General features: G+C 35.7%; 1 protein-coding gene and 1 pseudogene across 3 annotated transcripts in view; one reads left to right on the forward strand and one right to left on the reverse strand.

Annotated features, from left to right (window-relative positions):
• The window catches only part of LOC125233499 (brain-specific angiogenesis inhibitor 1-associated protein 2), a 473,288-nt gene that overhangs the window by 131,324 nt on the left and 326,983 nt on the right, over positions 1–14,981 (reverse strand). The window lies entirely within an intron of this gene.
• LOC125233706 lies at positions 5,771–5,868 on the forward strand (annotated as a pseudogene).

Below are 14,981 nucleotides of genomic sequence, written 5' to 3' on the forward strand. Positions count from 1 at the left end.
CGCGTCGATAAGATTGGGGAAACTTTTAAGTTCTTAGATAGGTACCATAACTACATCCCCAAATATTGAACAAAGTTCAATCAAAACACATAAAACTGAAGTCTCAGCTCATTTTTTTTGTCGATAAAACACAAACAGACCACGCACAACTGCATATCTGTCGGCGTAAAATTTAAGTACTCAGCAGTTTTAGCGCGTGTCGTAAAAACTTAGCGAACGAACGACCAACCCGCCGCGCCAGGGAGAGAATTTTCTTGTATTTTCCCCGCTAACAAGGTCCCCTACATGACCGGAATATTTTTGTCACCAATTTCCTTAGGTGAACGGCTTAACGCCCCAAGTTACTTAGACCTACCTGAGCCCCGGTTGTCAAGATACCGTATATTTTATGTTATTTTTATGGACCCCGGGCGCATTCGCTGTATTTCATTTAGACTGTGTTGAGAACGATTTCGTATCTTTTCGGGTTTATTGCCCGCTTTTGTAGCCGCATATATTCTAATAAAATTTTGTTTCAGCAGAAGGGACTCATTGATAGTATCACATTACCAACAACAATGTCTTTTTCTTCTGGATGCGTATAAAAATCATATTTTATTTATGTACATTCCAGTTTAAACGCACATTATATTGAAGTTGGATTAATAATACTTGAAGTGATAGAAATTAAGATGATTTGTGTTTTTGTATTTTTTGTGTCTAATTTTGTTGAAATAAAATATGCTTTAATTAAAAAAACGTAAATCATTCTTTTGTTATCAATGTTCTCAGGGCATTTTCGCGAAAAAAGATTGGCAAACTTTTTTCCAAAATAGGTAAATTCAATGTTTTCCTACTCAGAATCCTACTAGGCGGAAAAAAAAACTTCCCATATATATTTTTTTAACCTCGTTACGATTTTTCAAACACTTTGTACAGCGGTTACAAAGTGGAAAGCATGTGAAATAATATAAAATTTTAGACCATTTCCTTGTCTCTTTTTTTTTGTACTAGATCGAAAGAGCTCGTGATTCTGAGTAGGAAAAACATAAAATTTACCTACCTTAGAAATTTTTTTGGTGACCGTTCTCGAGAAAATGCCCAATTGCTAAAGTGGCACTGAAGCTTCTGCAAAGAGGATCGAGTATTATAAAGAGTTACTGTCAAAGTAAAGTAATTATGTAATCACAGTGCATAGACTGCCATCTCTCGACACAAGCTGAAAACTTTTAACCCTCAGGTTTGAAAATTTGGCCCATATTCTTAGCTTGATATTGTGTTAAAATGTCAATTATTAATATTATCGCCATCCAGCCGAGAGTCCCACAACGGTGTAACGCCATCTAGCCCTCCGTACCTTTTCCTATATGGTTCTGAGGTACGTTTTTTTCTTAGACTGTAGCTGTCTATACGGAGTTATCTTTGGTTTATATAAGTATCAGTGTACATTTGGATACGGGTGTCTTCTAGACGTAAGTATAACATGCAATCAATATTCTCTTTAAGATCATCAGTAACGGTATTATTTCAATAACAAGCTCCCTGACAGATAATCCCGACACCAAGTATCGAAACGGTAAGAAGACACTCGAGAAGCAATATATCACTTAAAACGACGCCGCATAAATCTATGGGGGCGGTTATTTGCAGTCGCCACGGCCGCCACGTGGATTCGGGTTAGGCCTGTGTAGTACATGTACTAATAGTACTGTACTAGACCGAACTATTCCCAAATGATTCTGTTCTTAAGTACACATACAGGCATCAGAATGGGAGCGAAGAGCAGAGGAGTGACAATGACAACGATCCGTGTGATCCGCTCGCCAAACGAACTAGAACCAACTGACTAGGGCCAAGAGCGCGCAAACGGCCGATCAGCTCTCGGCTAGTACGAACGAGACAGCACATGCCACTCCGTTACTGTACGCCATATGCTCAGTTTGTCTCTCGCTCTCTCGACCTAAATACTACTGTACTAAATCTCCTCTTCTTCTTAGGTCCACTTGCATTAAACATTTAACTCGGGGTTAGTGGGCTGTCATCTGTCAAATTCCATATAAAATGGAGGGTTAACCTTTTTAATTTTCGTTGGTGCAAGTGGCCCTTAGTTATATAGGTACTCTTGTCAGAGTAGTCGTGGTCATTGGGGTCGTTGTGCTGCTTTTCTAATGGTTCCCCGCCATGTTTCTCTATTTGTAGCGTTATTACTGTACTATATTAATGCACTAAAATAACGAACTAGTACAACTTCGGAGATCGTACTAGTTGGTCGCGATATTTTCAGTGAACGAGCAGGCACAACTCTAATTCTGGTGAATATTAACGATATCGCCAATTTTCCAGGGGCTTAGTCCCGTCGCAATTTCTCGGCAATTGGGCAATCGCATCACATTGGGGGCGTGATGGCAAACTGTGAGTTCCGTGCTTAAACGCGCGACGTGGGTTATTCGTAGCGATAGGGTAGTTTGTATCGTAGGTACACACTTATGTAGTAGGATAGATTATTCAATGATAGCGGTGAAATAAAGTAGCTTTAAAAATATTTAGTGCGATTCTCAATTGTCTACGCCAGCACGGGAAGCATGGTCGCGCGATAGACGATAAAATATCAGGCCGTGCCTATCGCACTTACAAATAGTGCGATAGGCACGGCCTGCTATTTTATCGTCTATCGCGCGACCATGCTTCCCGTGCAGGTAATAATGAAATAATTATTTGCCTATTCACATTATATTTGTGAGACGGTCGTCACGTGGAGTACAAATCAAAAATTAATTTTAAAGTCACCCTGTCTTTCAGGGTTGAAGGAACTAATATAGGTACTTACATAGTATAGATATGAACAAAAAAACATAAATCTTGTTGCGCCATTTACAATTTTGGGCTAAAAAAATATAAATTTTCGACACAGCTTGTAAAATTTTACACTTCAATTAGTTGTTGCAGACTAGTAGAAGTAATAAATTCAAAACAGGTATGTTCAGCACTAACGTTCAGATAATATCTACATTTCAGTTAGGTTTAAATAAGACGGATTGTCTGAGTTAGCAATGGTAACACGGGTTCACGTGCATTAGCATGTAACCAAGCTATTTCCCATGCTAATACGGCCAACAGACTTGTTACACGTACCTATAATAGTTATTACCTCACAATCCCACTAGTTCGAAGGTTCGAATTAAGTTTGTCTCTGTATCAACATACTTAGATACAGATATATTACACTGAAAAATTAAAAACACATAGCAGTGATATCTCGATGACATCTTAGAAACATTGGTTGAATACAGCAGTTTTACATTGATAATACGGCGGGTACACGGGTGCAACCAAGCTATTTCCCATGCTAATACGCCCGGCAGACTTGTTATTACCTCGCTACAACCTCCTGCTGGGAGCGAGTTGAATTGCGAGCTGCGAAGTTTGTCCCTGTGTCAACAAGATACAGATATATTACATAGAAAAGGTAAAAACATATCTACAGAATAAGGACGATTCAGTAGTTACTCTCCGGCAGCGGCGACGCGAAAGGTACCTAATCCGTTCAAAAGCACGTGGTTGAACAAAATTACTATTAATGTTACTCGACATCGTCCAAAGTAAGATGTTCTTATTGAATACTATTAACTACTTATAGTATTAGTATAATACCACATTAGGGCGCCGTTTGCCTCATTGGCGTTCTGTTCTTCGGAGCGTACGGTTCACTACAAAAAATTCTTAGAATTTCAGAGATTCTTAGAATTTTTTGTAAGTAAAAAATATGTAATATTTTACAAAATATTTCATATTTTAACGGTTTTACCGTTCGATTATAAATAATAAAACGTGACGGACATTCCTTGTCCGTCGCAATATTTTTAGATAAGCTGACATTTCGAGCGCAGCGAAGGCGTCGCGGTAAGTAAGCGACGAGCATTTGTTTTACTTTATTTGCAGTGAATCGGTTCGCCATAAGCACGGATCAGGTCATTGAGAATTGAGACAGTTTAAATTAGACCACGATTTCATAAATTGTTCGTTAATAATAAAAAGAAAGACGCATCTTTGTCGTCATAATTTATAAGTTGTTAAGTGGTCGCGGTCTCATTCCTGAATGAGCATATTTTGCAGAAATGTCTGTTTGAGCGGTTGCTAAGTAATTAAACTTTTTGCACAAGCCTGCGCAAGGATAAAGTGCATTCTATTAGGATACTTGATTACTATTTTGTGAGGGACGCTTAAATTTTTAAGAATATATTTATGACCTGATATTTTCCGTGCATATCCCCAGTATTATTACTATGCAGGCTATGGCGTGTAACAGTGATTGCTTTCAAAATTTTGATGGTCTCGCAAGAAGCTAAGATGCAATTCATTAACGATTAAGTAGATAAAACCTAGGACACGTTTAAAACCTTGTTGTATCAACTTGTAAAGGTTCTAGTGTCATATTGGATTCCCTATTGGGGTCCGGTCTACTTTAGGGTTAATGAAGCCCCGCTTGGGCCGGGCTTCCGTTCCCGTCCTAAAGGACAAAAGCAAACTCCAGCATTTATTATTACTATTATGTTATTTTCTTCATTCTTAATTAAAGAGTGCCTACTATTGATGCACAGTATCGTTCTAAGTGTAAGCGTTGAATAAATTTCCGGTACTAATAATAATAATAATAATAGACTTACTGGAAGTTTGCTACTCTAGCTAAAGTAAAAGATTTTGAGTGAAACCCCTGTATGTGATATAAAATTGTAATGTGATATGCATGCTTTTCTATGTCTAAAAAATGGCTATTTCACCCTATGTCTATAGTGTGAGGTCTGAGATTTACCAGAATAACCATTATTATTTAAAGTAGGTACCTACTCTGTTGTACATTACCACATACAGGAGAGTCACTATTGATCTTTTGCTTCTATCCAATTAGGATATATAAATAAATAGTAAGTGACTGTCTGCTGATTTAAGTACACAAGTTGTTGTGCAATAAATTTATTATTATTCTGCTGCGCAAGCAGATGTGTTGACTATGTAGTAGTCGTATCGGCTCATATCCTAGATTTAGCGTTACAAAGAAAAGACCCGAAAATTGTTTTTTATTCGAATACCTACTCTAATAATTTCCGCTTGCGCAAGGCGTAAAGAGACATCATTATAATAACATTGTTGCTTGGGATATCCATTGAGACGATTTGCGAGACGGGGCAAATGTTAGCGGGAAATCCGTGTAAATAGGAAAGTTTCCGCCAAGCCTATGTATTACTCGTACTTCCGTCTGCGCAAGACGTGTAAGTATTTCTACTTACCCAACAAATAATAAGCCTGCGCAAGGCCTTTGTTTGTTATTTTTTGTTATTTGACTGCTACACTAGCAGACGAAATAAAAGAAAGGAGCCTATGAGACTATCTATCTAGTGTAATGAATTACCAATAATATAGCAAGCCCGTCCTGGCCTGCGCAATGTAGCGTGATCATAGAACTTGCCTTTTTATAAAATTTTATCTGCCATTCCATAATATTCATAATTTGCCTGCGTAAGGCATGTGAATATTATGAATATATTGTGAATATTCAGCAACAAAACATAATCTCTGAAGAGATTTTGGCCGTCACGGCTATAGCCTCCGCAGGGCGTGTTAAACTTACAACTCAGCTCTCTGCTAGAACTATCAGGAACCGGATATTCTTAAATTAATGTAAACAGCATTCTTAAACTGTTTTTGCAGGGTTTAAGTAGGTAAGCAAGATATGATAAAACATATGTATTAGCCTGTTACATATCGCTAAACAAGTGCTTTGATTATGCAAGTAGTATTTGCTTCGGCAGTACATATACTTAAATTGGAATGACAGAATATTAGCATAGCCCCTGCGTAGGGAAGACCCGCAAAGTGGTTAATTAAGCGTCTGGCCATATTACAATAACATAAATATATGCTTCCGCAAAGCAACCACAAGTCATATACTGTGTAGGTATTATTGCGTATCGGGCTACTACCACGAAAACGCATGCTATTAAGTAAATATACATTTCAAATACAAATCATCATATTCATGAAATATCTAACCTAACCTAACCTATTCAGCCGCCAGCGACTAGCTAAGCGAACTTACCGGTCAATGGCTCTTTTCAACCACATATGTATTGCCGGCTCCGCTAGCAGCGTGAAGCTCGCACTAGCGCTGAAACCAGCACCACTTGCACTTTTATATATTCTGTGCCAGCACCAAATCAATGATTTTGAATACAAGTCACGTGGAACGGGATGAGCCTAGTTCCTTATTAAAGCAAAGGTTGGATTAGTGGGTGTACTCTTCGTAATCCAGCTTGCCTGGTAAAAGTGGTAAATAACCAAATTGTTCCTATATCTAAGATTGTGGTAATCTATACTGGAACTGAGTAATTGGCTTGCAAAAACCTGACAATTTGTGTTGACTATCAAATTTACGTCATCAAAGACTCAGATCTTTAACCCTTTATTAATTTCCTATGAGTTAGACACTTCACTTCCTTCTGTGGACATAATAATATATAAGGTTGTACCCCGCTGTATGTGAATATAACGTTGGAATTCTTTAACCTTCCACGTATAATATATATAAGAACAATTTGGATGTTTACCGTATGTAAATACCTATGACCCACATAGGGTATGATATGATCAGAGATGAATAAAATTTATCTGTACGGTACCTGTCCGAACGACAATAAGCCATGCCATACAAAGCTTTTAAATCAAATGATTGATATCGATTCCAAATCAAGAACCTTCTAGATTTCCTAGACAACTTGTCTAACATCCCACAGAAACCCGCTCTCTGGGTAAGAAGGAGGCCAAAGTTCTTTTCGAGAAAAGGGATGCACCGTAATCCTAAATGTGACGTTAGAAGAATGTACATACAACATGTACCTCTTAATCAGCTTGAATCTGCTCCTAACGCTAAAAGACGGCTCTTTAAGATTTTTAGTATCAAACACTAATTATTCTGGGAGCTTCATTCAGGCAAATAACCGCGAAGGTTATTGCTGCAGGAATACTACCAATGTTCAACAAGAACTGATCGCCGAGTCTGCCTACATTCTTCCCTAGTTTTTGACAAAAATAAGTTATGAATTATTTAGTGTCTTGCTTGGCTACTCGTCTAAAATACATAAAATGTACTAATATTAGAGCTATGCGCCTGTGACATAACTAATTTATGGGGTCAAATCAATGCTAAAATCTATTTTGGAACTATTTTTAGTCTTTTTTTTTTTTTTCAAATATAACTAAAACTTCAGTTAGGCCTACAGTCCAAGTTATTTATATATCTTACCATAATGTGTATCATAGCAGATATAGTTGGTACTTATATATATTACAATGATAAGTGAAAACCAGTGTTTTTCTAGCTATACTACAACTTATTAGCAAAGGTAGTGCTGCTTGCTGCTTACCATATCAACCTAACTAATTGCAAATACTTATAATGTACAACAAAATGAAACCACTTATAGGGTGGTACATATTAAAAATGGACTGAAACGAAAATCTTATAAATTAAAAGATAATTTATTGACTAAATAGCTGCGCTCTGTATACTACTATTATTCACCTTTAGGTGGGCACAAGAAATTCGTCTTTATTCGTATATGCCAACTTAAATCGGCCTGGAAATACAATGCATGTACATACTGTGACATCACGCAATGATCACCTTTGTTCAAATTTGTACGTACACACTTGACATTGTTTAGCCATTATAGGCTAACAACAAAGTAAGGAAATATTGTAGTCGATTTATATCTTCAAGGGAGTTCCCGTTGTTTTTGTAAAATGTTGTATAAGTGCACTTGATTCCTCATAAAGACTATAAGAACTTTCAAATAAATATTAATACAAAGGAATAAGCCATGAAGATAAATTTGGTGTCTGTAACGTAACCTAAACATTATTATGCCTTAGTTATACTGAGATCTTTAGATCTAACATATATGCTTTGCTGTGATAAAGACAAATAGGATTGTGGCTTGTAATGCCTCAACAAGATTTCACTTTCTTTTTGCGAAGTAGATCGATGCATAATGTTAAAGGATCCTGAAATTAATAGAAACAGACAATACCGAAAATTATGAATTGATGGGTGAAGAAATAAACATATGAACTCGCTTTTAGAAATAAGATTTAATCTTTTAGCTTGATTCACATTGATTTATTAAAAATACAGTATTCACAAAAATAGTAACATGTATCACTGCAGATTCCACTTAGTTGGTTGAATTGAAATGATTCACCCACACACGCAGATTATTAAGTGCACTAGTTGTTTCCACCAGTTTCACTAATGATGAGGAATTAATCACATTGGCGTTATGCTGGCCACCAGGCGGTCACAGACAGGTCTCAAATATAATAAAATAGGCTTCAAATAACGGTAGGAAGCTTAATAGCAGCGTTTTACCTTACAATAAAACGCATATTAAGCGAAGTACCTTATTTGAAGCCTATAGTTTTTAGGCCGCCAGTGGCAATATAAGTACACCGTTGCAATAAACCACTTTACTTTTATTACACCCATGGAGGGTAGGTTTAATTCACTAATGTATTTTATCACCTTCACCATTGAGGTTGCAAAATCCAACACCTATACACTCCAATGTATACTGGTATGTCCCTGTTTTTATTTAAAATGTACATAATAAAAATAATTATTGCAACCTTTTTAGTAAATTGTACACTTATTGCAACTTTGTCTTGGTTATAATTTGAGAACCAATGAGGCAAACGGCGCCCGCAGGCGCTACCGCCCGGTGGTGAGGGGATAAAACTGGAAAGGTAAAACTGGTGGTGGGGATAATGGCGACTATGTCAGCTAATATTTGAACCGCTACGTCATCTGTTAACAGGATTGCTCTCTCAAATATAATAAAATAGGCTTCAAATAAGGTACTTCGCTTAATATGCGTTTTATTGTAAGGTAAAACGCTGCTATTATATCAGTCAGAAAACACAAATAATATCATTATGCACATATTATTATTCTTATCCACGTTTATCCAAATCCGCATACATGTGTTGCGTACGTAACATGACGCGCTTGTGTGCACGCGCCCGCGCGGCGTACGTTTGTTAGAAGAGCTATTACTGATTTATACTGTGACATATCGCAGTGATATCTCGTTGACATCTTAGAAGCATTGGTTGAATACAGCAGTTTTATATTGATAATACGGCTACACGGGTGCAACCAAGCCATTTCCCATGCTCATACGCCCGTCAGACTTGTTACACGTAGTTATTACCTCGCTGCAACCTCCTGCTGGGAGCGAGTTGAATTGCGAGCTGCGAAGTTTGTCGTATCAACTAAGATACCTACATATACGATACCTAATATATTCCATAAAAAAGGTTAAAACATATCGCAGTGACATCTCAATGACATCTTAGAAACATTGGTTGAATACAGCAGTTTTACATTGATAATACGGCGGGTACACGGGTGCAACCAAGCTATTTCCCATGCTAATACGCCCGGCAGACTTGTTATTACCTCGCTACAACCTCCTGCTGGGAGCGAGTTGAATTGCGAGCTGCGAAGTTTGTCCCTGTGTCAACAAGATACAGATATATTACATAGAAAAGGTAAAAACATATCTACAGAATAAGGACGATTCAGTAGTTACTCTCCGGCAGCGGCGACGCGAAAGGTACCTACTGCGTTCGAAAGCACGTGGTTGAACAAAATTACTATTAATGTTAGAATGTTACTCGACATCGTCCAACGTAAGATGTTCTTATTGAATACTATTAACTACTTATAAGTATTAGTATAATACCACATTATATCAGTCAGAAAACACAAACAATATTATTATCATTATGCACATATTATTATTCTTATCCACGTTTATCCAAATCCGCATACATGTGTTGCGTACGTACATGACGCGCTTGTGTGCACGCGCCCGCGCGGCGTACTTTTGTTAGAAGAGTTATTACTGTTTTATACTGTGACATATCGCAGTGATATCTCGTTGACATCTTAGAAGCATTGGTTGAATAAAGATAACATGGCGGGTACACGGGTGCAACCAAGCTATTTCCCATGCTAATACGCCCGGCAGACTTGTTACACGTAGTTATTACCTCGCTGCAACCTCCTGCTGGGAGCGGGGTGAATTGCGAGCTTTGAAGTTTGTCTCTGTATGAAATAAGATACAGACACTTAGTTATTGGAAAAGGAGATAAACACACTTCGTATTGCAATGTGTGGAGATAAAAACAGTGTCTATTGCCGTTTAACCCTTAAATGCATGACCTTGACAAAGATTCATTCAAATTTGAATTTTGTCATGTCAATAGAGTCAAAAATGCATGATGCATATATATATCACTATGCATTTAAGGGTTAAAGCTCTTAAAATGCACTTTGAATACTATTTAAATTTTACATTTTAATGAATAAATGATGAAGCTTCTAGACATGGAGGGATAATAGCTCATATTTTTATAAAATATAACGTGAAAGTTAATTAACTACCTAAATTTTATATAAATTTGTATAATTCCATAGAGAATATATTAAATAGGTTATTCATATTTGATCAAGTAATTTGTATCTCGCAAAGAATATTTTTTCCTCGACACTAAAATGTTGAATTTCGCTCTTTATGATATTATACCATAGGCAAGTTAATTTATCTTTGGTGTATGATATCTATTTCGGTCTACAAAGTAATCTACTTAATGATTTTTTTACTAGTAAACTTGAGTGAAGTCAGAATTTAACAAACGTAGTGACACTGTGAGTGTTGTGTGTATGCACAGACCATCGAGTGTGAATGCGACCAGTGGTAACGCTATAATCAGCCGACGACGCGCGCGAAGGAGGGCAGTTCGCGCGCTGTCTTCGCAACTTTGATATCCTTCCATCTTCTCAGTTTTCCGTGATTTATGCATCATGATGCAACTGCGTCGAAATATCAGGAGCACGACAAAAATCAAAAAGGTAATCACGGTCTATATCCCGGTCAATATAAGTCTAACTTGAGTAAATACTGTGAAAGTCTTAACATTGAACGTAAATTAACGTAACATTTTCTGGGCGAGCTCACTCCATCGTAGGCCACGTCTTTGCCTTTGGCTAGTCTGTGGCCAAGAGTAGGTAAGCGCATTTATAATAATAATAAAAAAAATTGTAGGAACCCTGTATAAAATATCAAAGTACAAGAAAACAAAGAAGTTACGAGGAAAACGCTTAAATTAGACCCGGGAACGAAAGTTTTCGTAAGTAACGCGATGAGTTATGTTACGATTTACATTACATCAAGAGTATTAAGCCAAGAGAAGCGTAGAAAAGTTGATGCGATGAATTCATTGCTAGTTATTACAGAGTCGAAAGGTTTCGATCACCAAAATAAATGTGAACACAAAATTGGAAAGAAATAAAGGCTAAGGTAAAAATCGTAACATATATAAATTGAAAATCGGCCAAGAGCGTGTCGGGCCACGCTCAGTGTAGGGTTCCGTAGTTTTCCGTATTTTTCTCAAAAACTACTGAACCTATCAAGTTCAAAATAATTTTCCTAGAAAGTCTTTATAAAGTTCTACTTGTGTGATTTTTTTCATATTTTTTAAACTTATGGTTCAAAAGTTAGAGGGGGGGGGGACGCACTTTTTTTTCCTTTAGGAGCGATTATTTCCGAAAATATTAATCATCCCCTTATTCATTTTTAAATACCTATCCAACAATAACAAAAATTAGTCTTATAGTGGCTTATAATGCCAAAAATAGTACTCTTATAATAACCTTGTAAACCCTTTACAAGAGGGCATTTGGGCACACCTTATAAGGCCAAAAACCTTATATCCCCCTTGTAGTTGCTATATTATTAGCTTTCTTATCTTGTACGTGCTTTATTATGGCATACAATAAGAAAGTTAACCTTATAATGGCAAGAAAAGTGCTTTTAAAAGGCTAATGTACTAATAAGAATCATATTTAAAGCTTTAATAAAGGCAATTATACTTGTAAGAATCATATTCAAAGCTTTAATAAGGGCAATAGCTCTTGTACACGTTTTGTGATCATCAGATATAAGGGAGTAAAACTCATAACGGCGAAACAGGATGCTGTTTTAAAAGTTTATTGTGCTTTTCGTAGTGATTTATGTGTACATCATCATCAAGTCATCCATTTTGCAAGTTAGTAAACGGTAAGTTAACTTTTACATATTACAATTATTTGCTTATTTATTATGAAAACTGTGTGGGAATCCAATTTCATGGTGAAATGTGATATAAAAAGTGTTGTATTATTAATGCGCCCTTGTATTTCAACGGTTTTGTACTAAAAATGCGGTTAATTAATTTTGACATGTCTTGAGCAAGGCTGTTATAAGAGTAAAAGCAGTAAGCACATCATTTACAAATACTCTATAAGAGTAAAAACTTTATAATAGCCACCGGTGTTACTTATGATTCGCCATTTTATATATCTTTAGGGTTCCTTCTCACAATTAGTGAAATCCCGAACCTTACCATCTAGTTAAATATTTGTAACGGATACCAGTTAAAAATTTATAACGTTATCGTTAAAGAGCAGATTTCAGGTAGCGATTTAAATATTAATATGAATATGACTCGCATACAATATTTATTATTTTTTCTACACACGAAAAAATGTATGGGAACATAAAAGTAAAACCCTTTTTGGATGCTTTTGTGAATATTGGGCAAAAATTATAATGATAATAAATAAAAATAAAAAAAATATTTATTTATACTTATTTCTTTAATATTTCTTCTGCGCATTGCACAGTAAAAACTTCTATTACGGCTCAAAGAATATAAAAATGAAAATAATTCGCTTCTTATATATATTTAAATTGAAAGTCCATTATTTAGAATAAAATACTTTTTTTTAAATGTAGTTTGTTGAAAAAATAACATTAATTTAATCTAATTATTCAGTTTGTGGTGTGCGATGTAGGTAATAATAATAGATTATAAACCATATGACATGTATTTAAAAAATTGCACTAGTCATATCCATATTAATATTTAAATCGCTACCTGAAATCCGCTGTCTAGTTATCATGTACTTGGCGCAAACCTTTGAAATTGCATTTTTGTTCGAAAGACCGTTCTTTTTAAACCGGTATTTTGGGGAACGCTTTGATAAAGGTTTGGTTCGATTAACCGGCATAGAACAAAATAAAACCGTGTAGTCCGCAGCATGTCAGGTAATACTGATATTTTCAATATTTCATTAGGAAGTTATACCTAGAATTTTCAATTTAAAACAAAATTGTGCTTCGGAATATTTAATCTTCTGGTGCCTTATTTTATTACTTCCTATTGATTTATTGTAAATGCTGAGTCAAATACTCTATTTGATATTTATTATTATGGTTATTGTTACAGAATCTGTGGATGGGATACATAGTCAGCCGTTTTTAGTGACGTGAAGATGACAACTCTTCTCCTCCTCTTAGTAAGTAAGTGCTATTGAAAACCACAGACGATTTCAGTACCGCCATCACAATGGACTTTGTGTCGATAACTATAAACAGCCTAGCCTAAGACTTCAAATAATTTTTTTTTAATTACAGATGAACTACAAAACGGCACATATTCTGATGGAGAAAATCAGTCACAATCATTACTTACACCCAAAAATAAGCCCGGAGTGGTGGATCAAAAAACATGCAAAATAGAAGAGGACGCAGGAAATAGTTTAGGTTGTAAGAAAATCACACCAAGCAAAGATGGCGCTGATAATTCAAAACAAGAAAACGAAAATCAATATATCTTTTGTGAATTTGATGAAGACCTCGATAAAAGAAACTACTTATTATTTTGGAAATTTACTGATAGGTTAATTACAATTTCTACCACCGTGTAGGCGCTCTGAAGAATATATTAATATTTTGAAGTATGTAGACTCATTGAAACAGCAACATCGTGAGCAATAGAACTGAAAATATTAATCTTATAAAGTTACTTGTATCGGTTTGGTTTCGTTGCACATAAATAAATATCTTAAAAACAGTGAGTTTGTCTTTATTTGTCCTCAATTTTAATCTGTCTTAGTCCCAAAAGGACTACATATAAAATCGGTTTCTTCTTAAAATAGCCGAACATTGTATTCACTTATTCAGATCGTCCAACATTCACAATGATAATCCGCAATAAAAGATTTTTTTTTATTTCAGACCAAAGTCCATAAAGTAAGGAATACACTTTTGGAACTTATTCTAATAAAGTTAATCTTAAAAATTAATATTAGTAGGTACTGATGGATAAAAAAACTGAGTGCCTTGGTAATAGTCTCTTATACGCTCAGTTATGTATAATTGGCCACCTCCGAGTGCATGCTAGTCTGGTATAACCGGTGGACACTCTATTTAATAATGTAAACATTGTAAAACATGGAAACAATGGACCAGTTACATTTGCCCTCCAGTCGAGATCTGCCCCGCGGCCCCGCTGTATATACCTTAACATTTTTCACCGCAGAGCTACAGACACCTTAGATAAGAACAAAAACTATAATTATTAAGCTAAATCCAAACTCAATTCATCATTTAACGATATACCTGTATTACTGTCACTGCTGCTTGCCTGCATATTCTTATAATTATTCCATAATGGCATCCTCTACGGAACCACTAATCGATAAGTTGGGATCAGATTGTTCACATTCGCTGGATTTTCAAAATGACGAATCAAGTTTTATAAAAACTTTTAATACGACACTTTCAAGAATAATGCCTTTATAAATATTGTATAAGAGAAAATGTATTGCTTTAATTCTTTTAAACACTTTATAAAATGCTATAATTTGTTTGCTGGATAGACGTTTTATAATATGCTCCTATGAGGCATAAAGCATCATAGTTATCTTATGCATTACTTTTATAAGAATAATTGGCCATAACAAAAGCTTTTATAGTGCTTTGAATATTATACAGCGAAAAGGCATTTTAAATGGCTTCTATAAGAATACATATTTTTAAACCCTTATTGCAGTCATATAA

This window comes from Leguminivora glycinivorella, chromosome 14 (assembly GCF_023078275.1).
Source record: "Leguminivora glycinivorella isolate SPB_JAAS2020 chromosome 14, LegGlyc_1.1, whole genome shotgun sequence".
Lineage (NCBI taxonomy): Eukaryota > Metazoa > Arthropoda > Insecta > Lepidoptera > Tortricidae > Leguminivora > Leguminivora glycinivorella.